Raw genomic sequence first — 25751 nt, 5'->3', positions numbered from 1 at the left:
TTAACTTTTCAGTCACCATTATTAATGTAATTTGGAGATGAAGCTTAGTGGTGACTTCTTTTTCTGTGTTGACTTTCCAGATTAAAAAAAAAAAAAGTTTAAAGAAGGAATGACTTAGTGCTGTAGAGGGCAGTGTCAGCCAACTCAAATGGCTTTTCTAGTTAGTGAGGTAATTCAATAGTTGTTATTGTCTCTGTGTCCATAGGTTTGACACCCAAGCATCTGACCATTCTCCATTAGAATTGTTTTAGACTTAAAAAATTGAAGAAAAATGGGAAGTTTATTACAGTAACTCATGTGAATCTACAAGTAAACTGCCAAATAAATAAAAGCAGTTTATATTTTTATCTGCTCTTATGGCATAAACAAACCTACCTTACCATTTTTGTCTCAATGAATTTGTTGATAAAATTTCTTCTCATAAGTTTTGCTGTTTTCTAGTTATATAATTTCAATTAAAAATAGTAAAATCCTCCATTATCTTACCCTCTCCCTTACCACTTTATGAAGACAAACGATTTTGTATGCCAAATTATGAGTCCTTTATAAACTTAGAAAATAATTAGAATGCCAGTTAAGAGTTGACATTCTTTCATTTTGTTGCTGATACTTATAGACAGTTTGATTATCTAGTGTTTACTTGCTTCTATTACTTTTCTGGTAAATAAGATGATTTTTTTTACTATATTTGACATTGAGTTTTATAAGTTTTCATTTAGGAAAAAATTACCATTTTAAAATATGTGAATTTCTGTCAAAAATCTAACCTTTGCTGTCCTTGCTGATTGTCTGATAAGGATGGAAATATCCATACTGTTAAAGAAGTACAGAATGTTAGTTATAATAGTAGGTTTTATTAAAACATCATGTCATCTAGCCATTGTTTGGGGTTTTAGCTAATTACAATTTCTATGGCTGACGAAGTTCTTAAATAAAAATCGTATCTTTGCCTAGTGTAGTTCTATGTACCTTTAGTTCCACTACTTGGAAGATTGTGGTAAGAATATTACTTGAGCCCAGGATTTGGAGCCAACCAGCACAATAATGAGAACAATGCTTAAAAAAAATAAATTATAATATTACAATGTTATAATTTTTAATTTAATATTGGTACTTATACTAACTTAATTGGGTACTTCTAATAGATAGTCTTTGAATAATGTTTTGACTTAAAAGTTTTAATCAACATTATATATCATTTTCTTAATGTATAAATGAAGCATTTATGCCAGAAATGGTGGGAATGCTAGCTCCAAAACTTTTATGTATGTTAGACCATCTACTATCTGATGAGGGAACAAAAAAATGATGCAGACCAAGGAAAACAAAGTTGATTTGGAAAAGAATAAAAACATAATGACACCAAATATTGTATGAATCACTTTCCCATCCATGTTCTCATTTGATTTTCAAAACAGAGTGTTGGTAGTTAGGATTGCTAGTGTTGTCTTCGTAGAAAGTGAAGATAAGGTTCAGGTAACACTAGTGAAATGCTGGATTTGAGGTGGTTCATAAACTTTAATACTGTAACTAGAACCTAGCCCTGATTCTACTATTTCTTTAGAATCAATGGCTATTTGTGATTTTTTATTGGCACAAATATTTGTAAGTGATTTGTTTGATATATTTAAGAATCAAAACAATGACTACATTTTGTTGGATAAATAATTGACTCTGTGTGTGTGTGTGTGTGTGTGTGTGTGTGTGCGCGCGTCTGATTGTGGGGCTTGACTTCTGGACCTTGCTCTCTTGTTCATTTTTTTTTTTTTTTTGCATAAAACCTGTGCTCTGCCACTTGAGCCATAACTCTACTATGGGCTTTATGCTGATTAATTGGAGATAAGAGTCTATTAGATTTATCTGCTTAGGTTGGCTTTGTTGTACCATGGTTTTCAAATCTCAGCATCCTCTTGAATGGCTAAAATTATGTGCATGAACTACCAGCACTTGGCTTATTGACTTATTTCCCAGAAAATAAGTTACTGGAAAGTACTCAACAAGGTGGGAGGGTGGGAGTGTAGTTGTGAAGATGGGATGGGAAAAACAAAGGAGGAGGCAACAATGCTTGATAAGAAATATACTCACTACTTTGCTCATGTAATTGTAACCCCTCTGTACAGTATTTTCATAATAAAAAAAACTTATTAAAAAACCATGTATCAGTTTCAAAGATTTAAATAAAAAGTTGCACATTGCCTTGTCTAGTGACAAAGTAAAGAGAGAATTCTAGGATCTTAAAAAAATTACTCAACAATTGATCATTTTAACTTACGACCTCACTAATTCTCTGATACGGGGCCAGTGTTTTCAGTTTTTTTACAGGTGTCCTTGTATGGTATAATGTATAGGTAAGATTGTTTGTTACATGCATATAAATGCCAAAACCTAAAAAGATTTATATAATTATGAACAAAACAATATTAAATGGATAAAGCCTTAAGTTGAATAAATATGTATTTACTGACATTTTTCTACTCTTTTTTTTTTTTTGTCAGTCTGGGGCTTGAACTCTGGGCCCGGGTTCTCTCCCTCAGCTCTTCATCTAAAGGCTAGTGCTCTACCACTTGAGCCACAGTGCCACTTCTGGTTTTCCAGTGGTTAATTGGAGATAAGAGAGTTTCACAGACTTTCCTGCCTGGGCTGGCTTTGAACCGCAATCCTCAGATCCCAACCTCCTTGGGTAGCTAGGATTCCAGATGTGAGCCACTAGGGCCTGGCCATTTTTCTACTCTTTTATTGACTTTTACTATATATCACTTTTGTTCCTTTAAGGTATAGGTCATCACGTCTCATGATGATCAAACTATTAATTGAGTTATCAGTCTATCTAGTTATTTTTTCCAGTGACATAAGACATTAGGGTCTTAAGACTTTCACTTAGAAGGAACTGTTCAAAATTTTAGATTTTATTTTTTCCCCCCAAAGCTCCTTATAAATATTGAATCACAAAAAGGTATTTATTAATTTATCTTTGGGGGCAGATAATCAGTGTTAATGCCTATGCAGGCTAGACAAATACTGTACCACTTAGCCATATCCCCAGCCTGAAGAAACATTTTTTTTATTGCCCCTCTAAAAGCACATAAAATATCCTGCCATAAACCTCATTAATTAAAACACAAAGTTGAAATGCTAACACCCACCCCTCTAAAGAGGTGGGAGGGACCATTGTATTAGACTGTTGGGATGATTATGGAGCACCTTGTGACTTAGCTAGCTGGAAGTAAACCCACCTTTTGGTTTTAAATTTGTTAAAAAGAATGTTTTCAAATGAAAACAGAAGGTAAGATTTGAGCATGAAGTTGTGCTATCTTCCTAGGAGAAAGACCTTGACACTTACACTAACTTAAAGTGACTTTGGGCAAATTGATTAGTCTCTTTAAATCTTGGTACTCATATCTGGAAGTGAGATAATAGATGTGGCTGCCTCATGGACTCTTAGGCATAAGAGATAACTGAGTAAGAATAGTGAGAAAAGATGGTACAAAGGCCTCTGAGGTTCTTGGTGCATGGTATTTTCTAAGAACTTCATTACAGAATAAGTAGGTCTTATTCAGGTGATAATCTTGAATGAAAATTAATACTTGAATTTTGGCAGAAGCAAAGGAAAGATCATTTGAGTGACAAGTAGATAACCAGACTCCTGAAGGCTTAGCAACTGATGTGCTATGGGTGTTGAAGTAAGGGGACACACAGGTATCAGTGGTGGTTCAAGCATAGGGGCTATTAGAGTGTTCTCTTTTACACCAAGAGAGTAGAGTGTTTAAAGAACTGTCAGTGAGGTAAAGAAGTAGATTAAAAAAAATCCACTTCTGTTTTTATTTGACACATTTATTTAGTGAATGTATGTCTAACTAACATTCACTATTTTTAAATGCTTTGGTAAGGGCTGTGCTTTGGGTTCTGTTGCTTAAGCAATTCAGAATTTCTGTACTGATTTGTTTAACTAGCTATTATTCTTTCCAAGCAGTTAAATGATAATATTCTGCCACTGCTGAGAGAATCAGGTCTTCTCTCAGATAAACTGTACCTACAAGCATGGCCAGGTATATTCCTTGCACACTGCAAGAGGGAGACATGGGGGGAGTAGTCAGGAAACATGTAGGTGGGAAGGGTTTCCTGTTTCCAGGCAACAGCGAGGAGCTACAGACTGAAAGCAACTCATATAAATTCATTCAGGAGGGGACATTTTACCACCCCGCCTTCTAGGCTGTAGGGACAGACTTGACTCTGGGAGAGAGCGTGTTTAAACTTCATTTGTCGGTAGGTAAAGTTATTAGAAACCATTTCTCATTATGTTTCCTGCATATAGAAAATACTGCATACTACTGGCCAGGTTAGAATCTTACAATAATTAAAAAACAGTAGCATCTGCATTTGGCTTCCTTCTCCTTTTCCAGAAGCGCAAGGCTTTCTGTGGCTTCATTTTCCTGCCTGTCTGCTTAGAGAGCAGAGGGGGCTCCTGGTTCCGGAGCTGGCTCTTTCTCTGTCGGACTCCATCTGCAGGAAGGAGGGAGAAGCACAGCACATTGGGTTCTAGGGGAGGCCCTTTCCTCCTAGGAAGCCAGCCAGTCCAAAGGTTAGCAGGGAACAAATGAGGGGAGTTCCCCCCTGGGCCGGAGAATGGGCTTGTCCTTGCTTACAATGTTTCTTTGATGTTTTCCCCATCTCCTGAAATGGAAGACAGTGGTAGTCATAGGAGTGTAGAAAAGCAGCTCTCAAATCAGGATGGGTTAATTTTGAGGCATTAGAGATGTAGAGATAAGTAGGTGTTTAAATTTTGATCCCTCTCACCAATTTTTAGAACTGGTTCTGTCCTCCAGCCTCATGTCTGGATAGCCGTATTATACATGCTGAGAACTGCTTGTGTGGAATGCATACGTTCTCTTCTCGCTTTCAGCTTAGGTTTGCTCTGATGTTATTAAGGTGGGCCTCTTTTACATTTTGCTATTTATTTGTTTAAATAACTTTTTTATTGTGAAATACTGTACAGAGGGGTTACAATCACATGAGCAAGGTAATGAGTACATTTCTTATCAAGCATTGTTGCCTCCTCCTTTGTTTTTCCCCTACCAGTTTTCTCAAGAAAAAAAAAATCAAGAGTTTTTTTCAAAATCAAAGTCAGATAATAGGTCTTGTTAAGGACTGGGAGAAATCACGTACTGGGATTTGTTCTCTGATCAGACATGAAGAGAAATACTGGTGCTGTTGTTTGAGAGCATGCTTGGGACAGTTGTGCATTTTATCTGTCAGCTTGGAGTCCCCTTTAGTCTGAGACTAGATGCCTTACACCCACTAGTTACTTACAGGGTCACAGAGAGAGCTGCCCAAACGCTTAAGCAAACACACAGGGTCCAAGCTTTATAGCTTTACATCAGATCTCCCCTCAACATGCAACCAGGGATGAATCACTTCTTGAAGGGTCTAATCTGTCTCCTTATTGTCCTGTCTGGAAAGGGTCACATTATTTAAGTGTAACTCCTGAGAGCCTGGCAGGTCTTTTCAAACAAATGTTGATGGATGCCCTACAATCCCTCCCATTCAAGCAGATTTCTTTATGCCTCTTTTTATGTAGACACTTAACCTATGTTTCTGGTGCCTCTTTTATTACCAGAGAGAGAAAGTTAAAAGAGTTTAATCCTCATTGTTTATATGAGTTTATTCTTCACTAGTTTTCACACTGGGCTTTTAGTCAGGAATAGAGCTGTCTGTCTCTCTCCCCCCATCTGTTTCATTCGTTGTATGTGTCCTTAGTGTCCTGTAGGGATAGTACAAAAGTACCTATGGTAGATTGTGTGTCTTTAGTGTTACTAATATTTCCTATCAGCTTAAAAATCTAGTTTTAGTAATACAAGTCAGCAAGTTCTGGGACATCTCTGTGTGTATGTGTGTGTTTGTGTGTGTGTGTGTGTGTGTGTGTGTGTGTGAGTGTGTGTGTATGTGCATGTTTGTGTGTATTTGTGGCAGTGGATTCCTCCCACCATCCCTATAACTTTGGAATGCCCTTAAGAAGTTCATTTTAAATAAGCACAACAGATTTTAAATTCCACTACTTTTTTAAGTGTAAAAATTGAGTTATTCAGTAACTCAAATTATACTTAGCACTACTGGCTCATGTCTGTAATCCTAGCTACTGAGAAGGTTGGGATCTGATGATTATGGTTCAAAGCCAGCCCAGGTAGGAAAGTTCCTGAGATTTTTTTAAATCTTCAGTTAACAACCATAACAATCCCAAGTGGAGCTGTGGTTAGTGTGGTAGAGCGGTAACCTTGAGCAAAAAAGCTCGGAGACAGTGCCCATGCCCTGAGTTCAGTGCTAGGACCTGTGCATATACATAAAAAAATGAGTTACTTAAGACATTATATAAACAATCTATATTATTTTAATCAGTTGACATATAATTTCAGACATACAAAATTATGAAAACTCATGTAAGCAAAATAGATTCTATTATGTTATTTTAAATAAAAAATAATTATGTCTACTAGAGTTTATGTTGCCTATTTTTTTTAGAAATATTGCTCTGCTGCTATAGCATTTCATTCAGAAGATGAGTCTTAAATCCATGGAGTTTTTGGTTAATTAAAAAATTACTATTCCTTGGGGGAGGGAAAGGGTAGTGGAACAATAAGGAATGGAAGGGGTAACAATGATGGACAAGTAATGGACTCATCCTTACTCATGTAACCCTCTGTACAACATCTTAACAATAAAATAAAAATTAAAAACATTACTATTCTTACTATCATACTTCAACATTGCTATTCTTATTTCTTTGAAGTACTCAATATTGTGAGCACATTCATATGACAAAATATATTTTAACAGTGTGCTTTATTTTCTTGCAGATTCCAAAGAGATTTTCATGTGAAACTTTTAAAATAATGAATATCAATTATTTTAGACTTTACTGAATTTACTAAAAATATGACATATATAGATAGATTAGTAGGGAAACTATCCTAAAACTTAAAAAGTAGTCAGTATTTTAAATAAGAGTAAATTTCATGATTGGAGTCTTCTGTAATTTCCAAATAAGTGTTTAAACATGGGAAACCTAAAATCATCCTGATTCCTTTTTTGAGGTTATTTGCTAATTAATTCTTGAATGAGTTTTGCATTAAGACAATCTATATTTTACTAGAAGCAAAAGCCAAGTTTCTAGTTCTTAAATGAAGCTGATAGCTTTTTCTTAAAATATCATTAATCATATTTCCACATTGTTGAGCTTTTATGAATGATTATACTTGTTATATGCTTATTATTATATACTTTCTGGAAGCATAGGGTGCATAAAAACATTAAGACCTTTTTCTCCTCTGTATCCTAGGAAAGAAATGATTTTATTTCACTTGAATCCTTTTTGGTAGTGCAGGCCAGTCTCTTTCATGATTCCCCTTCTGTGATCTTTCATTTGTACCATATATCTATCAAGTCTAAGTAAAGGTCTCGTATTTCTTCATCCTGTCTTCAGGGACTAACAGAGCTTAGCATATACTACACAGCTAATAATTGTAGAATTAAGCAGAGAATTTTAAAAGTAGCTTTGAGGATAGAATCATATGCCAAATTATAATTAATGGTTTGCTACTTGGTTTCCTCTGTGATGGGCATGAGCTGGTGATGTTTTACTTTTATCCATTGCATCTAAAATGTTTATCTATCTTGTTAGCTGTTTTTTTTTTTTTGCCAACAAATTTAAGGTAAGGATTGAGTTACACATAAAATTTATCATTTAGCTGCAAGCAGCAGGGCAGAATTTGTGCAGTTTATCACATCTCATTTTTTATACTATATTCTCTAAGGAATAGTTATTTATTTTTAGAAAAGAATTATGCTATACTATTAGTAATGTTATTAATAAGAAATCTTAGTAGAATTTAGATTACCTTTATACATTATTATTATTTATAGTGATATATAGAAAATGAGTAAAAATATTTATTGTTTTAGAAAAAGAATCTAACTTTCAAAAGTATTAAAAAGATTTAGGCAAAGCAGTCATTTTTTAGCTTGTTTATGGCATGAGACAGATTGGCTCATTTTTTTGTTGATGGTTATCTGATAGAAATACTTTGATTTATTCCCTTTGTCACTGTTTTTGATTTCTTTACCCTTTGTCTTGTATATAAGTTTATTTGATTTGGGGTGGGGAAGGGGAATTACAGAAATGCATGTGTGACAAAGAATGAACCAATTCTGCAATGATACTTACTAGATACTAGTTGGAAATTAATTTTACAACCTGAGGGGGAGGGGGTTAGGAGGGGAAAAAGTGAGAGAAAATGAGGGAGGAAGTAACAGTGTTCAAAAAGAGAATGTACTCATTACCTGACTTACATAAATGTAACCCCTCTATACATCACCTTTCCAATAACATTTAAATTAAAAAATGAATAAAGTGATGGGCTTTTACCTTAAAAAAAAGAAAGGTTTTAAGTACTTTTTGTAGGATAGTACACATATTGCAAAATTACTTTTGAAATATTTGAAAAATAATTGTACCATTTCTACATTAAGTATTTTAGCATGTGTTTATAGAACTGTTTTTCACATGTTGCAACTTTTGCAACAATTACGTTTGAAATATAATTGTGCAGTTTTTAGCCTTAAGTAGTTTTAGCATACATACATACCATGTATAAAACTGGTTAGCATACATACATATCATGTATAAAACTTTTATTGTTATTTTTATTTTTTATTTTTATTATTGTTATTATTATTATTGTTTTTTCTCTTTTGAGTCATGTTTTTAGTTTAAACCCATATTTACAAATTTTTTTCTGTGAAAATATTAAAGCTGTGTTTTATGTGTATGAGTTCTAGTTTGCCAATTAAAATTAATGTTGAAAATCCATAGCCACTATAGTGCCACAAAATTAATACTAATTTAAGATAGCTTCTAGTCTTTAAGCTCTTGGCTTACAAATAAGGTAGTACTTCCTATATTAATGTTTTGTTGTTAAAGAGATAATATTGCAGTCAGATTATGTTTAGTGTTTAATTCTAGAACAGCTAGTTCAAGACCATCTTTGTATCTATGTATATATGTATGTGTTTATGTATACATGGTCTGTCTGTTTGTCTGTCTGTATATATGTATCTATCCATCTCATTTTCTAGTACTTGAAGTCAGGGTCTATTGCTTTCTCTTACCTTTTCTGCTTATGGCTACTGTTCTACCACGTAAGCCACACCATTTTATTTGCTTGTAAATTGAAAATAAAAGTCTGTGGGATTTATCTTCCTGCATAGGGTATGATTTGTAATCTTCAGATATCAGTCTCCAGAATAACTAGGATTACAGGCTTGAGTCACTAGTGTTTGGCTCCAGAACCTTTTACTTTAACAATTTTTAACTTAAAAAAATTAAATTTTGAACTTTCCAATAATAATTTATTTTCTTGCCTTGATTAATAGAATTTAACATGCAGTTTTACTTTTTTGTTGATTTTGTTTTTATAGTAATGTAAAATGATCCTATTGCAGTTAGGATTGATAGAATTATGAGAGTCTAGGCTATGGAGATATGTTTTGCTTTTTGTTGTATTGCAGACATGGTATTGTACTGTTCTTTTCAGAATGATCTCTATACTTATCATTTGACTCTTCTCAAGGCTTTGGGCAGTCTAGTTATATGATTTGCCATTACATACTGATATACTGCAAGTATGATCAAAGTTTAAATCAACATGTTGGGAAGTTTACAGGTCTGCCTTATGTATATGGGACTGGTTGAATTTAAATAAAAACAAATGTTGGCCATATCAATATTTTCAATTTATTTTTAGGATTTACAATCTTGTATTTTGAGTAGTAAAAAGTCATATAAATAGACTACCTGATTAATTGGGATGTTACTGTGTTAGGTTTCATGGTATAATGTTTAAACTTTCTAAAAATTGGAAAAGGAGCAGCAGGGGAGCAGTTCAACTTAACACTTAACTACTTATGGATGAGGAGGAGTAGCATGAATGATTTACCTTCTTGTTACCAACAGTGTAGGACTTTTTAATAATTAATGATGACTTTATCATTTCAGGAGTCAATGGAGTCACTATGAGAGTTTTAAAATGTTAATTTCAAGTTTAAGAAATATTTACTCCAGAGACTTAGCAGAACAGCCCAGTGGTAGAACACTTGCTTAGGTTACCAAATTCAAATCCTGGTTTCAATCTCTAGCACCATAAACAAAAAGTTTTAATAGATTGATGGTCTAATGTCTGTTTGAACTTGAGTAGTCAAATGATTCTAAAGAACAGTTTTCAGTTTTCACTTTTTGGAACAAATTTTGATGGAGTTTTGTTTAGAAACAAAACTAACCAATCATTTTAATACTCAGGATAAATTGTAATTATAATAAGAATGCCTTTACCATTCCGAATATCATTTATCTATGTGCAGTTGTTCTTAACAACTGAATCAATTTACAGAAATGACAGTGTTTTTTTTTTTTTTAATTGTGAAAATACTGTACAGAGGGGTTACAATTACATGGGCAAGATAGTGAGTACATTTCTTATCAAGCATTGTAGCCTCCTCCTTTGTTTACCCTTCCCATCCCTTCCCATCCTCCCTCCCCCCAATCCTCCCCCCCCCAAGTTGTAAAGTTCATTTTTGACATGACAACTTGTACTTCTCATTGTTGCAACAGGTCCACCTGTATCCTTATTTAAACGACTTGTTTTTCCCCTTCCCCTCCACAAATTATACCGACATCAAATACAGTGAAAGCAGGGGTTATACTGTGGGGGAGGGACATACAAAGCAACAAAGAAATAATCTTATAATTGCGTTAGAAACAAATGCATGAAAGAAAAAAACCATTTAAAATACATATCTTAGGGTTCATTTTCCTAACATCACCTTATCTGACCTTTTCTGCTTGACTCATACATATACTAATTATTGCAAATAAGGGAAACCACGGGACCTATGTTTCTTTGGGATTGGCTTACTTCACTTAATATAATTTTTTCCAAGTCTTTCCATTTCCTAACAAATGGGGCAATGTCATTCTTTCTGATGGAGGCATAGAATTCCATTGTGTATATATACCACATTTTCTGATCCAGTCATCTACTGAGGGGCATCTGGGTTGGTTCCAGATCTTAGCTATGGTAAATAATGCTGCAATAAACATAGTTGTACTGGTAACTTTAGTGTGGTCTTTTTTGTAAACATTTGGGTAAATGCCCAGAAGTGGGACTGCTGGGTCATAGGGGAGCTCTATGTGGAGTCTTTTGAAGACCTCTATACTACTTTCCAAAGTGGTGGAACAAGTTTACACTCCCACCAACAATGAAGTAAGGTTCCCTTCTGTCCACATCCCCTCCAGCATATGTTGTTATTAGAGTTCTTGATTTTTGCCACAGAAATGACAGATTTTTTTCTTTATTTTTACACACTTTTAGAATTAAGGTTGATGGTTGTCCATTTACCTTGTTAAACTCATTTATTCTGATATTCCTGTGTGAAAACTCATTGCTGCATGCCTGGGATCACAGCTTGTATCCTAGTATTCTTTGGAGGGCAATATAATCCAATAATTAAATATGTAGTAATTTTAATTCAAGTTGACATTCATGTTTAAAAGGAGAAAAAAGAAGCAGAATGAGCTGGGCGCTGGTGGCTCACGCCTGTAATCCTAGCTACTCAGGAGGCTGAGATCTGAGGATCGCGGTTCAAAGTCAGCCCTGGCAGGAGAGACTGAGACTCCTATCTCCAATAAACCACCAGAAAACTGGAAGTGGCGCTGTAGCTCAAGTGGTAGAGCGCTCGCCTTGAGCTGAAGAGCTGAGGGTGGGCGCCCAGGCACAGAGTTCAAGCCCCATGACCGACAAAAAAAAAAAAAAAAAAAAAAAGAAGAAGCAGAATGAGAATTATTGCTTTTGACTATACTAAAACCTGATGAGCAAGGAGGACTTCTTTGTGGAAAGATGTCAATCGAAATTGGCTTTTGGAAGATAAAGATCCGGGGAAGAATATAAGAACAAAATTGAGGGGTCAGCTGGTACTAATGGTACAGTGACTGAGAACTGGCCAGGGAAACAGGAGGGAAATGGAGAGAATTTCCAATTGGTAACCAAACTGTGTGATGACATAGACCGTTATTTCATTTATCAGTGTGGAGACTATTAATATATATGGAGAGTCATTTTATAGTGGCTGAGGAAAGACTCAGAAGGGAGAGAAAGGTGATAGTTGCTGTTGATAAAATGTTTTACTTGGAAAGTGGAAAGACAGGATAGTATTGGAGATTTGAGAGCAGACTAGTTATTAAGATAATTAAGATAAGATAAATAGGATATTTCCTTGTACCTCAAATGGTTAAAAAAAAAGCTAATGAAGACTTAGTTTCTTATCTGTAAAGTTTTTGAATAGAAATACAATCAAAAGTCTAAGTTGTTTCTTTTTTTAGTGTTATTTTATTTAAAAAACTTTTTGTTCCAATTACAAGGCTTTTTAACTAATTGTGTACCGAAATTACTATTCTCTTTCCTTTTTTTTTTCCTTGACTATTTCCTTTAGAAAATGTTTTATCAAGTATCTACTATAGTTATTCTAAATCACTTATTCATTTCAGCTTCACTAGGTAAAGATCAACAGGGAGTTGGATGCCCATGGCTGTTGCTGTGGGAGTCAACAATCACCTTTGAAGAAGCAAAATTAACAGATTGAATAGCTTAGTCATAATTTGAAGCAGTTCATCCATTTCTTCCATCACCTGTACTTGACATACTGTACATTTTATATGCTAAGTTTGGACTTAGAATCTCTGCTTTCAGTAATTCAGTTTTATAGCAAGCTGGAAAAAATAACAATAAAAAAACAGCCAAAAAATAATATTGTTTTCATCATGTATGTCACAGACAGAAATTATCTTCACTTTTTAAGAAACTTATTTCCTTTTTATGCATATAGAAACCTTACTTTTTTTTCCCCTTTCTATTCCAGTATCTTGAGCAATATCTGATAAAAATAGTTATATAAGAAATTATTGAGTGATTTGAATGAATAAATACTGGTGCTGGTTAGCTTTCTGAGGAAAGGAAACAAAAGCCAGCTCTTCAGAAATGGTTAGGCTTTGAGGGGGTAGAGAAAAAGGAGTGAGTATAGACACTGTTAGGTGTACAGGCTGACAGAGCTGTATGAATAACAAAGATCACAAAGTGAAGGAAGGAATCTGGAACTTAGGTGTTGGAGAATATAATGGAAGAACCAAGAATAGGAGGACCAGTAAGAAGGCTTGTTGGAGACAAGCCAAGAGCTAATGTTTTTGGAATGAGATGTAGGAGAGAGAGAGAGGAGGGGTATGGCATACATTGCTATCAGAGAAGCAATTTAGTTATAGGCATGAGTTCTGGAATCACATATTTAGGTTCAAATTCCAGCTTGCCTCTATAAACTGTGTAACTTGGTTCAAGATGCTGCCTTTCTCTGTACCAGAGTTTCCTAGTCCCAGTGTAAAAATATATGTGCACATCTAAATTCAACTATTTCATTAGTCCTTTTAATAACGAGAGTAAATGCTGTTTTTTTTTTCCTAATATGGAAGTGAATAAAAAAGAATGGGGTAAAAATTGAACCGAGAGCACAATTTAATGTTATAGTTTCTATATATGTGACAGGGTCTGGGTCATAACACAGTGTTTTGTTAAAGACTGTAAGTAAAAAATGTCAATAGTGTGTGATGATTATGGGCAGTGCTTATTTTAATAAAAATCAGAGAACTGAATTGATTTAATAAAAATCAGAGAATTGAATCCTAAACTAGATAAAAACCAAAACAAAACATAGCTTAGAAAGAATATCTGTTGCCAGAATTAGGGATGATATGTTTCATCTACTTATTTCTGTTTTTGCCATTTAAGCTTCACCCTGAAACTCATTTGGCCTTTTGAAATATTATAATAGAAACATGAAACATTGTTTCATGGGGTTTATCCTATTTTTAATGTGAACTATATGACCAAATGCTAATAAATGAACTGAGAAAACAAAGCTATAAGATTTTTTTAAATGGAAAAAATTGAATCTAAAGTTTTTTTTTTTTTTTTTTGTCGGTCTTGGGGCTTGAACTCTGGGCCTGGGCGCTGTCCCTCAGCTCTTCAGCTCAAGGCGAGCACTCTACCACTTGAGCTACAGCACCACTTCCTGAAGCTAAAGTTTTAAAGTCTACTTCTGAATTAATCTCTACATTTTCTGATCTCAATTAAATGTCCTTTTCCTGAATTATAACCCATAGCTATGGGAATTTTTTTTTTCAGATCAAGACAAATGTTCCATTAGCCCTGCATTTTAAAAGAATCATATTCAAATAATTTTAGAACATTTTAAAGTTTTTAAAAAGTATTTTTTAACTTTTTAGATTTTTTTTTTTTTGGTCAGTTGTGGGGGCTGGACTTAGGGCCTGGGCGCTGTCCGTCAGCTCTTCAGCTCAAGGCTAATGCCCTACCACTTGAGCCACAGCGCCACTTCCGGCTTTTTTTCTGTTTATGTGGTGTTGAGGAATCAAACTTCATGCTTGCGAGGCAAGGACTCTACCACTGAGCCAACTTCCCAGCCCACACTTTTTTGATTTTTTAATTAAAAAAAAGGTTTAGATAAAAAACCCACAATATTCTGCCAAGTACTGGTGGCTTATACTTGTAATCCTAGGTACTCTGAGCCTGAGATCTGAAGATCATGGTTTGAAATCATCAGGAAGTCCTTGAGACTATGTCCAATTAATTATTAGAAAACCAGACATGGAGGTGTAGCTCAGGTGGTAAATACCTAGCCTTGAGCACTAAAGTTCAAGGACAGTACCTAAGCCCTGAGTTTTAAGCACCAGAATTGGTGCATAAACACACAGATACAGACACAGACACAGACACAGACAGACAGACACACATACATGTACACGCGTGCACATGCATAAATGCACAAAAGAAAAAAAGGATAAAAGGGAAGAAAAATTCTGTATATCATTCTATCAAGGACTTAAAGACTTCTTGATGATTTAGTAAATCTTTTAACTCTCTTGTTGCATAGTTGGTTTGGCCTATAAAAGTTCTAATAGTAGCATTCAACCAGTTTGAAAGGGTTCCTCTGACAAGGATATTATACAATAGATAAACAGTGCCCCTGAGCTAGTTAATTTTGTGTCATCATGGGGCATATCTTTTGTTTCTAAACTAAATACCAGGCATACGACTCACTAAAGTGGACTCAGCCCAAATGAGTCCTTCTTAATTTTCCTACCTTTTTGTCAATGAGGTAGATCACTAATCCACTAAAGCCTTACCATTTCTGGTGATCTAAGGAAATGGATTGTGAGATGGATTCTAGAGCAGTTTCAGTGGCAAAAGAGAGTGTGAAGGTTTGAGTCAGAGAACTTCCTTGACAATTTTCAAATAATATTCCTGTTAGAATTTCAAAATACAACAATGTGTATTAGTTGCCGGCATTGCAAAAAAACAAACACAAAACTGCCACAGGAATGGAGAAACCATCTACCACAGCTGAGTAACTAATGGGGGTCAGTGGTGCTCTATAATAGTAGGATCTACAGAAATTTTAAGAGCATATATAAAGTAGCCTAACTCTGCTATGTGCCAATCCCTTTAAGTGGATAGGGAGGAAACGAAAAGGCTTTAGGTTTAAACGAAGTCATAGAAGAAAATAATGTGGATTAAAATCCCACACAATTACTCAAAGGAGCTTACGAATAATGCTGTATGAGTATATGATTTAAGATTGCCAGAGTAACAGAGTTATAGCCGAGTAGTTAAGAGGGATGCTTTAAGGGGCTCTGATATTTTCAGAGGCAATTTTATTTTAATATGCCTGTATCAGATAATCAGTGATGGTTGAATAAAATGGTCACAGTTTCCCTAGGTTAGATAGCCATTATTGGTGGGTAAGAATTAGAGCTCAAATTATAAAGTATGCTAGATTTTTGCTGTTTTTTCTTTTATTCTTTTACACTGTATACAATTTAACAATTACAGTGTTGTCTTTCTTAAAAGGCTAAGTCTCCTACCACCCTTTCCCCCTTTTAGTAGCTTACTACATTTTTTTGTCCTCATTGTTGGGCCTCGGGTAAGTTTCTCCATTCTGCTGTCCATTATTTTTTTCTGGGGACCAGCTTCCTTCTTGACTCCTTTGAAGCCTTTACTCCCTTTAGTCTCAACTATATTGTCTGCTTTTATGTCTCCTCACTTGGGCCTTTCCTACACCTCATTATAGAAAAGGTTGATGAAAGTGGAAATGAGGTGATGATTGGTGATTGTGAGAATAAAGCTAGTGCTGTAATTGTATTTTTTTTCCCCTCTCAAAGATGTAGTAGTTCTAACTATGCTTGAAATTTACATGCCATCTTTTATATCCTAGCTCTGTGAAGCATTGCTTTATGGTTCTTGGACAGTTTTTCTTTGTTGATGAAACAGGATTAAAAGTAATATCTACAATATCTATATCAAATGAGTGTTAGAAGAATTAAGTGAAGGCATATTATATAATTAGAGCTTATAAATTCTCAGATTTGTCACCAGCACTACTAAGGATACTATCACTTTTGATTCCCTGTATGTTCTGTTACCACTTTTTATATGTTTAGAAACTGAGGTTAAAAAAAGTTAAATAATTGTCCACAGTTATATCATCTGGATTCTAATCTTGCATGATTCTAGAATACTTGCTCTGGACTAAAAAAGTGATGGCTCTCAGGAATCACAGAAATGAGCAGGAATGCTGCTGGTCCTTGCTCAACAGTCTGTTGATTATAACAGCTGTTTCAGGGACAGGGTCATGTACTAGCAGACTATGCTAGACCTCCTGTCTGGAGGCTTGTGTTTTAGTTCAGGCTTTCATCCTCGGCTGTTTTGATTTAGAACAATTCTCTTAGGTTAGAACAATTCAAAGCTTAGGTTATATTCATAATCAGTAACCTGGAAATAATGATAGAGTTCTATAGAGGATGGGATGAGAGGATAACAATAATAACCAAGAATAACTCATGGGAGAGAATAAGGTGCCTAGTTTTTCAATATAGGCATTTGAAATGATAGAATGCATAATATAAGGTTAACTGTTGAAAACTTTGTCTCCCCTCTGATGTTATTTGAGAATTCTTTACTGCTTCTTGAAAGTTAAAGACGTATTTCATGATTCTAGAGTCTGAAGTTCCAGTGGCACTGTGTGCACTAGGAGTTCAGAAACTTAAGCTATACACTATTAAATATTACATTTAGTAAGAGGATAATAAAAGCAATGTCGATCTGTACAGGTGTTGAGTAGGAGAGTGGGTTTGATATTGAATTTGTAACTGTATTAGGTCTCTTCTTGTGAGTCCTTAGTTGTATCAAGGCGTATTGCACTTTTATATAGTTAAATCTTTCTATACATTACTCTGCACTCACTGTCACTGATCCAGAAATTTCTAGAAATTAATTTCTAGAAATTAATGTCACATATGATCTATTTTATAGATGATATTTCATAGATGATACATCCATCATTTACTTAACCATTACTATTAGGGATAAAGAGATCTGAGTTTTTTGGCTAATTTCCACAGCTCTGTCAACTTAAATGGATGGGAGGAGGAACTTCATGCAGGTATTCAGTGCTGAGAAGTGTATTGGAAGAGCTTGACCCAAAGAGAACAAACCCTAGAACATTGTGAGTTTATTTTTGGTATGGAATATTTAGGTAAAGCATATTCCTATCTAAGAACTAATAGCATTTTGTTGAGATAGTTTCAGAAAGTGACATTATAAAGAAGTTAGACCTCAGAGTTTCAGGGGCTAGCAGCTTATGATTCCTGGAGCCAGGAGGTATGAGGCAAGACTTGAACCCTCCCATATCCCCCACCTTACTGGCAGAAATGCAGACAGCCCAAAAGGAGGCTCAGGATTGGTGTTTACTAATACTTGCCAGGGAAATACTTTTCAAGGTTAAGACATTTAAGGTGAGAAAAAGTTTCCCATTTGGGAAAAGTTTTCCCATTTTGATATTGATTAGTTTAAAATTAGGAATCAAAACTGGAATTCAATTAGAAATCTTAGTTGTTTGAAATAGTTTATTTCCTGAGATTCTAAATTGCTGCTTTTGTTGTTATACATTCAAAAGTTGTTCGGGAACGGAAGAAGGGTAAACCAGAGTTGTGATCTTTAGGTTTTAGTAAAACATTTTGGAAAACATGCTTCTTCAAGTAGTTCTTAACAATTTTTAAAATTATGAGTATAAGTCATTTACAATTTTTCATCATATTATAAATCTTGGGTTTTTATTTTTATTAATTTTTTGCCAGTCCTGGGGCAAACTCGGGTCCTGGGCACTGTCTGAGCTTATTTTTTGCACAAGGCTAGCATTCTGCCACTTGAGCCAGTGTGCTACTTTTCTATTTAAGTAGTACTGAGGAATTGAACCCAAGGCTTCATGCATACTAGGCAAGCATGCTACCATTAAGCCATACTTTCACCCCTTGGATTTTTTAATGTAGTTGTTATGTTCTTAAATATATTCATTTAGTCAAATACTATAATTTATAATAATATCCATTTAGAAAGTATTCTTCTATATGATTAAATTTTAGTGTTTGTTACTTTTTCTTCTTGAACTTTATACAGGTTTTATCATAAATATTATGCTTACAACCCTATCATTGAACCACTTTATGATATTTTTCTGATAAAAAACTAAGGTTTTTTTAAATGACCATATGGCTTTCAGAGATTTTAAAAAGATGTAGTTAGTGATGATTAGTACAAAGTAATATTCGGTGACTTACAAATTTTGATGTGTTACTTTTGTTGAAAAATAGTTTGATTGAAAATATACTTCTTAATGGTATTTTCCTTTTTCAGTTAGCTTAAAATTTGTAAATTAATGTTAGTCACTGAAGAAAATGTTTAACATGTTTTTTTATTCTCTCTTAATATTATACAATGTGAAATTTTGCTCACATAAATGAATTGACGAGAATGAGGATATTAATTTTAACACTCTTAACTCATTTTTTGGACTCCTTGTTTGCATTTGAGATCACAGTGATCATTATTTAAAATTATCTTTAATCATTTATCAGCTGCCAATTCAATTAGGTCACCTCGATTTATTCTAAGTAAAGAATTGGCAAAGCCACCTACATTGTAAAAGAGTGAGTAGCTTAGGGCCATTCACTTTTTCTCTGGCAATTTTTCTGATTGTGGCCATGTCCTGCCCAGTGTTGTTTTTAGCCCCTCCTGTTCTCTCATTGATGAATTTGGTGAAGTATGAGATGGAAAGGTAGAAAAGGCTATCCTATCTAGGCACATTCCAAGAAAGGCTCGGTTTGGGCAAGGGCACTTAGAGAGTTGGTGTACAAAGTGTTTTTATTATCTAAGTGCCTACATAAGCTTTGGAAACTGAGGTTCATCCATGAGTCTCTGTTCATCCATGAATATCTCTGTTTAAAGTGCTAGTATTCAGTAGGCTCTTAATTAAAAATACATTTTATTCTTTCTGTGTCCTTTATTTAGAGCAGTGCTGTCCCAGGTAAATAGTTTATGCTGTCTAGGGGTAATATCAGGTCTTGTTTTGCCTCCATACATCTGTTAGTCATTTTCCATGCATCTTCACAATTCTAATTCTCTACAAATTTTCTAAATGAGAATTAACACCACTAGGAAGCTCTTAGCTTTTCACTATCTATGTTGTGTTAGTCCTACTCCCATTTTCTAGTATTTTGTCAAATCATATCTAAATAGCTTAATGTAAGAACTGCAATTTTGAGTGAGCAGCCATCAGCCACAGTCAGATTTTTTGGCTCTTGGCTCTTTCTTTGTGGTATCAGTTCATACAATTATGACTGTTCAAGAGATCTCTGATAGAACTTATATTGGTCTTTTTATTTTAACTGAAACCAGGGAGTTAGTTAAACTAGTAGTCCAAGGTCACAGAAGTGGTGTGTAAGAAAAATAGAACCTGTGTTTGTTAACTCCCAGTGTTACACCCTTTGCTTCTTCACACCTTCTGCCTCCTTCTACTAATTGCATTCCTCACTTCAATCCTACTTAATATTATTTGTTCCAGGGACTGACTAGCTTTGGCAACTCAGCATTATTTCTTAAATAGAAAAGCGTTTACTTTTTTTACTTTCTCAAACCCAAAATACTCCTTACCTCCTAGCAAATACTTCTGCCTCCATGTAGTGCACAGCTGGGCAAGCCTGGGGGCTCGCAGCCCCAGGGCAGTGGCCCTAGTGGAGGGAGGAGATATTAACAGGTCAGAGTAGAGGTGGATTGGCAGAGCTGGGGCTGGTGGGAGGTGGGAAGCTTACATCATTTCCCTGCAACTGGGCTCTGGCCGGGAGGCCTTACTTTCCCCAGTGTAATAGTTTACCAGATTGACAAGGGATTCGCAAAAGAAAGAAAAGGTATGGCAGGATGGATGCACACCCCGTTCATAAATCTGTGGTATTAGTTGAAACTGTCAATAAGTAACTAGAAGCAGCCTAGACTATCTGTGCCTCGCTCTCCCCTAGCTCAGTTCCTTTCTGCTCCGCCCCATCCCTGCTCTCTGCTGCTCAGATCAGCTTCCTGCTTCTCTGAAAGCTGTTCTATAAAGCTGGTCTGCCTGCTTTCACTGGAAGCATTATATTCTTAAGACTGAGTCGGGTTTTGTGGAAGTATTGTTGATTTGACTCTCTTTGGGGAATGGAAGGTGAGGGAGGACTTTAAAGGAAGAAAGGGGCAGGCTGAAAAAGCAAAATCATCAAGAATTTTGTTGTCACATCTTGCCGTGCCGGTGTTACAGCCAGCTCTATAGACTGCTGCACTGAAAACATTTCTATGAGAGGTATGTGCCTGAAAAATGGAAAGGTGACTGTTGGCTATGGAGCAAAGCTGCATGTCCAGCAGCTGCTCAGATGTCTGTATGATTGTAATTCCAGTGTTTTGATATGAAAATGGCAATCATTACTTGAAACTTATACCCTTAACTAGCTTAATAGTTAAGAAAAATATTAACTGTGTGCTTCGTCCCCACTTCAGGACTCCAGATATGTTCCTTAAGGCTGAATAAGTCTAGTGAAATCCACAGTATTTTTCTAGGCTCTTTTGGTGGTGGTTTTCTGTAAACAAGATGATGGTCTTTAATACCTCTCATTATTTATGAACCACATGACAAAGATTAATGAGAGAAACTTCAAGTAGGTTAAAAGAAGCCTCAGATTCATTATAAGCTTTTTACACTGACAGATTGCAAAAGTAAAAGGAAATGGGTGTTTTACTGTGACCTAAAGTGAAAGTTTTAAAGTTTAGAAGGGTGTATTACATTGAAGTGGAAAAATCGGTAGTGGCCACTGAAATTGGAAATATAGCCCACCTATCATCCATGCCTGGCCCGAAGACTTGAACACATGTGAGTGTATCTTTTCAAAGGAGATTAGGAAACCTGTATGAATGTTTTTATCCAGTAGTCAGAGAAAAGGATTAGGAACTGCAACTGAAGGAAGTGTAGAGAACTGTGTATTGATTACCAAAAATTCAGGCTATTTGTTACAGAAAGTTTTAGAAAACATTTAAAGCAGGAAAATAAGACTATTTTGTCATGTGTATTGGATAATGGTACAAAGTATTTTCTGTTTGATTTCAATTATTTTATCATGGAACACAAACTAGGGAAAAATTCTGATTTAAGCATGTTTAAAATTTCTTTTGCAACACTTAGAAACTAAATTGTATACTCTTTACATATGAAGTAGCGAATTGTTCTTCTCCACAAAAAAAGTGCTTAAATCTTCAAAATCAATTTTTCAGGAGTCGATCTTGCTAAATAAAGCTAAATTCTTTTCTTTGAGAGTATTCCTCTCTTTGAATAAAATGTCATTTCATTTCTCCCGAAATGCTTGCAAAAAGGGATTAATTTTCAAGACCATGGGGGATAATGATGAGGTTTCTATGGCTGGGGGGTATGTTGCTCAACTGCTGAATACTTGCTTAGCACCTTCAGGCCTAGAGCTCAACCCCAGCATCAGAAAAGAAAAAAACAAATAAGTGAATGAATGAATGAGTATACATTTCTGCATGAGAAAGATGACCTGGTGACTGCTAAGGTCCTATTTACATTGGTCATTTTCTAGTGTGGCTTCACAGTGGAAGTTCTTGGAGAACTTTTATTATTTACTATTGATGTGGTGGGGCAAACATTGATAGTTTCAACATTAATGTCAGTTATTTCTAATTTCTACATCATTGACAACAGTTGCATTACTTGGGGGCATTCTAGTAGTGATTCCTTTTTGTGTAGTTCATATTAACATCAAATCTGCTTTGACATATGCCCTCTTTGGTTCAGACTCCTGTCACCTAACAGCTAATCAGGTACTTATTATCAACTCTCCCCCAAGACCTTTTCAAGGCTAAATATTAGTTTTATTTTTCCTAGTCTTCAGGCACATTTTCTAGTTTCTTTCAGTGTTCTAGTCATTTTTCAGGAATTGCTCTTAAACAGGGTGACTTTGGGAGCGAGCCCTTCACTCTCTGTGTGGGGTCCAGCACAGGATGCCAGGCCTCTCATTCTGGACACGACACTTGTTTTTGAATGGCTAAGATGTATCAGCTTTTTTGGGAATAATATGAATCTGTTGACTCTTTGAGCTTGACTGAAGTCAGATAAAGTTTTTCCGATCTTTTTCACATGAGCTGTCAGGCCTCTCCTATCCCATGTTTGTAGATTTTTCTTTTCTGCTGCAGTTCTAGGATTTACATGTCATACTTGTGAAAAAGGGAAAAAAAACAAATCCATCACTTATTCTGCATTGGGAGAATAATAGGAGCCAAATGGGCTGTCAGAAGTTTATCATCAAGCATATAACAGCAGTATTAGAGAGTAGTCCTGTGGCTGATTTAATATTGGTAACTGAGTCCGTCTCTGAAGAGTATGTTTTGATTCATTACTCAAAACTTGCAGTTTTGAACACCAAATGTTAGCGTTCAACATTTGGTCAAATGCTTTTGCAGAATAAAAGTATATCTAAGTATTTTCCTGGGTAAGTGTAACATTTTTATTTAAAAGGAAATGTTCTGTAGTTGTCATAATATTCTTAATTAAGACAAATAAGAAATGTTTTGCCAATAGCAGGTGACTTGTCTAAGGTCATGTAATTCACTACTGCTCTGTTTGTATGCCCACTTAAATGCTGATGCAGTTTGCCAGATAAACAGAAACTTCAGAGAAAAGGGAAAGGCAGTATATTAATTCCTCATTTTCTTTTTCTGCATACTTAAATATAACTCCAGCATTTTCTCATGTGCACTAGCCATGTATAGACTATCCATGTGTATTTTATTTAAAGTAAGAAAAAATAATAAAATAAATAGTAATACACTTTAAGTTAATTTCAGAAAATAGTTTTCTTAGGAATTTGGGCATCCAGTTTCCCTTGGAGATTTAGAGCCATACCACCTTCCCCCGTAGTCTCTCTTGTCTCTCATCTCTTTGTCTCTGTACTGTCTATCTCTGTCCCTTGCTCTTTCTGTCTCTTTTACCCTTTTTAATTGTGCTTTACACACAATCAGAGTTTATGACAGAGTAACATGAATTTGCTCTTAAGGACTCACAGCATGGAAAACTTTTGTTTATTAATGGAGAGATATATATGGACAATTTCCAGATTTTGCAGATAAAGGAAGTACATGAAACCTATTTAGTACATAAGCCCTATTTAGTAAATACCCAAATACTACCCAGATTTCTCCAATATTCTTTTCTTTTTCCCATAGGAATTTGATTTTATCTTTCTTATTCCTAAGCTTTGCCCTTGGGCACTTACTGCTTTAACAGTGTTGAAAATGGAGCAGATTTTTCAAGAATATCTATTACTTTAAACGAGCTTCGTTGATATAGTAAAAGCTCAAATAACCAGGTTTATTTATTTTTTGATCTTGAATATAAGCTCCTTTTCTCCCCTTTGAAAAATTGATTTTAAGCAGTTTAGCAAAGAAAACAAAACAAAACAAAAAATCCAAAACAGTGTTTCCAAAGAATGAACAGCCTAGGGCTAGCCTCTATACATCTGACCCAGTGTTCTCCTCTCCCATAAGTTCCAGTGAAAATTGATGCCCCCTTATTCTAATAAGACCCATTATCATTCATCAGAGATTTGATTATAGTTACTATATTGTACTTATTAAAGGAAAGTATAGTCTCATACGTTTTAGACAGGTTTTCAGTACTAGTGACTGAGTTAAAAAGGTTTGAACTAAGGGCCTCATGCTTGTTAGACCAGTGTTCTGCCTTTTGACCCATACCTCTAGCCCTGCTTTTGTTGGTTACTTTGGAGATGGAGTTGTGAAAACTTTTATGCTTATCTTGCCTCCAGCCATGATCCTTCAGATCTCATTCTTCTGAGGAGCTACAATTACAAGCATGAGCCACTGATGCCCAATTAAGAAGGTTTTTTAAGTAAATTTAGAAAGTCAGACTAGGCTATTTCTCTTCTAGCTTGTTCAATACAGGTTTGTATGTGTTTTTCTCACAGTGTGGAAATCCTTGAATTTATTAATCCAAAGAGGTGTATTATCAGCAGTAATAGTACCTTATAAAGTTGTAGTTTAGAGTATCCTTTGCTTCCTCTGCCCCAGTAGTTTCACGTTTCTATTTTGCAGCATGTTCTACATGAGTCCATTAATATTTAGATTTTTATGTGACTTTTTACTTATCTCATGTCCGGGAGTCTATTTTTATGGACTCCATAATGGGATTTTTAACTCAAAATTTTTTTTAAAATTGGATGTGTATAGAATCATGAGTCAAACATGTGAAAGATAGAGAAACATACAGTTGAGAGCATTGGTGGTGTTGGTGGTGTAGTGATTATCATAGCTGCTTTCTAGAAGCATACATTTAAAAAAACTATAGTATAAAAATAGGTAAAGCTATGGTTATTAGTAAAATTAGTTAATTCTTGAGTGATACTCAGTGTAAAGTGTCTATGTTTAATTTAAAACTAGATGGGCTGTTTAAAAAAAAAATCCCAAGCCCAGGAGTTTGGGGGGCATGTAGGTTACTCTCAGAATGCACATCTGTGTCAATGATGGGTGGAAAATTTGAAGTCTAAAACTTTGACCTCTCTAAATTACTGTTTAGAAAGAAGTTCTAAATGTATTAAAACATCAAACTGATTCCTTTTTATGATGTATTCTTGCAGACATTTTCATTTTTTTAAAAAAATTAAGTTTCATTATTAAAAGATTGGGTAGAGCTTATCACACTTTAGGTAGCTGAACTGTAGGATTAATAGAACATGTTATTTTTCACACTGAACTTAAAACCTTCTAAAAATAAATTTATGTACATATGTATAGGCACAATCATATTTATGAGGTTGTCCTTAAAGCCTGTTAAGTGACAGATTTGTCATAAAATTTATGACTTACTAGTATTCATAGTAACTAATTGTTATAATTTATGAATGATGAAGCCTCTGGCTAGAATTAGTATTAAGAAAGCTGCAGAGAAAGCATTCATCCAGCTCTTACCAAGTTAAGTTAACCTAAATAAAGTACAAATCAAATTTCTGTGACTTACATATTGAAATATAATGATTTTTGAAATAAAATGATTTTTTTACTTTAGATATTGTCATTGTATGAATATTAGATTTTTTTCAAAAAGTTAAAATACTTTAGTTTGGTTGTATTTGAAGTTCATAGGCATGCCTTTTATTATTTAACAAGGGCCTGCACTAGTTTGAAGGCTGAGGAAACCTGCCAGGC

The 25751-nt window shown here is 34.9% G+C and overlaps 1 protein-coding gene across 15 annotated transcripts in view; it reads left to right on the top strand.

The window, feature by feature from the left end:
- Nucleotides 1–25751, top strand: part of Bbx (BBX high mobility group box domain containing) — a 224649-nt gene that overhangs the window by 45228 nt on the left and 153670 nt on the right. The window contains exon 1 of one of the 15 annotated variants that reach the window (XM_070030315.1): nt 20388–20407. The exons of 13 other annotated variants lie outside the window; for them this stretch is intronic. The gene's annotated coding sequence lies outside the window, so the exon portion shown is untranslated. Of the gene's footprint in view, nt 1–20387; nt 20408–20639; nt 20830–25751 lie in introns of those variants that run through there. One more of the 15 variants, XM_070030316.1, reaches the window with a different exon arrangement.

Source organism: Dipodomys merriami, unplaced genomic scaffold, assembly GCF_024711535.1.
Source record: "Dipodomys merriami isolate MVZ:Mamm:240054 unplaced genomic scaffold, mDipMer1.0.p SCAF_2, whole genome shotgun sequence".
Classification (NCBI taxonomy): Eukaryota; Metazoa; Chordata; class Mammalia; order Rodentia; family Heteromyidae; genus Dipodomys; species Dipodomys merriami.
Note: the sequence above shows the minus strand (reverse complement) of the source record. Positions and strands in the feature narration are given on the sequence as shown.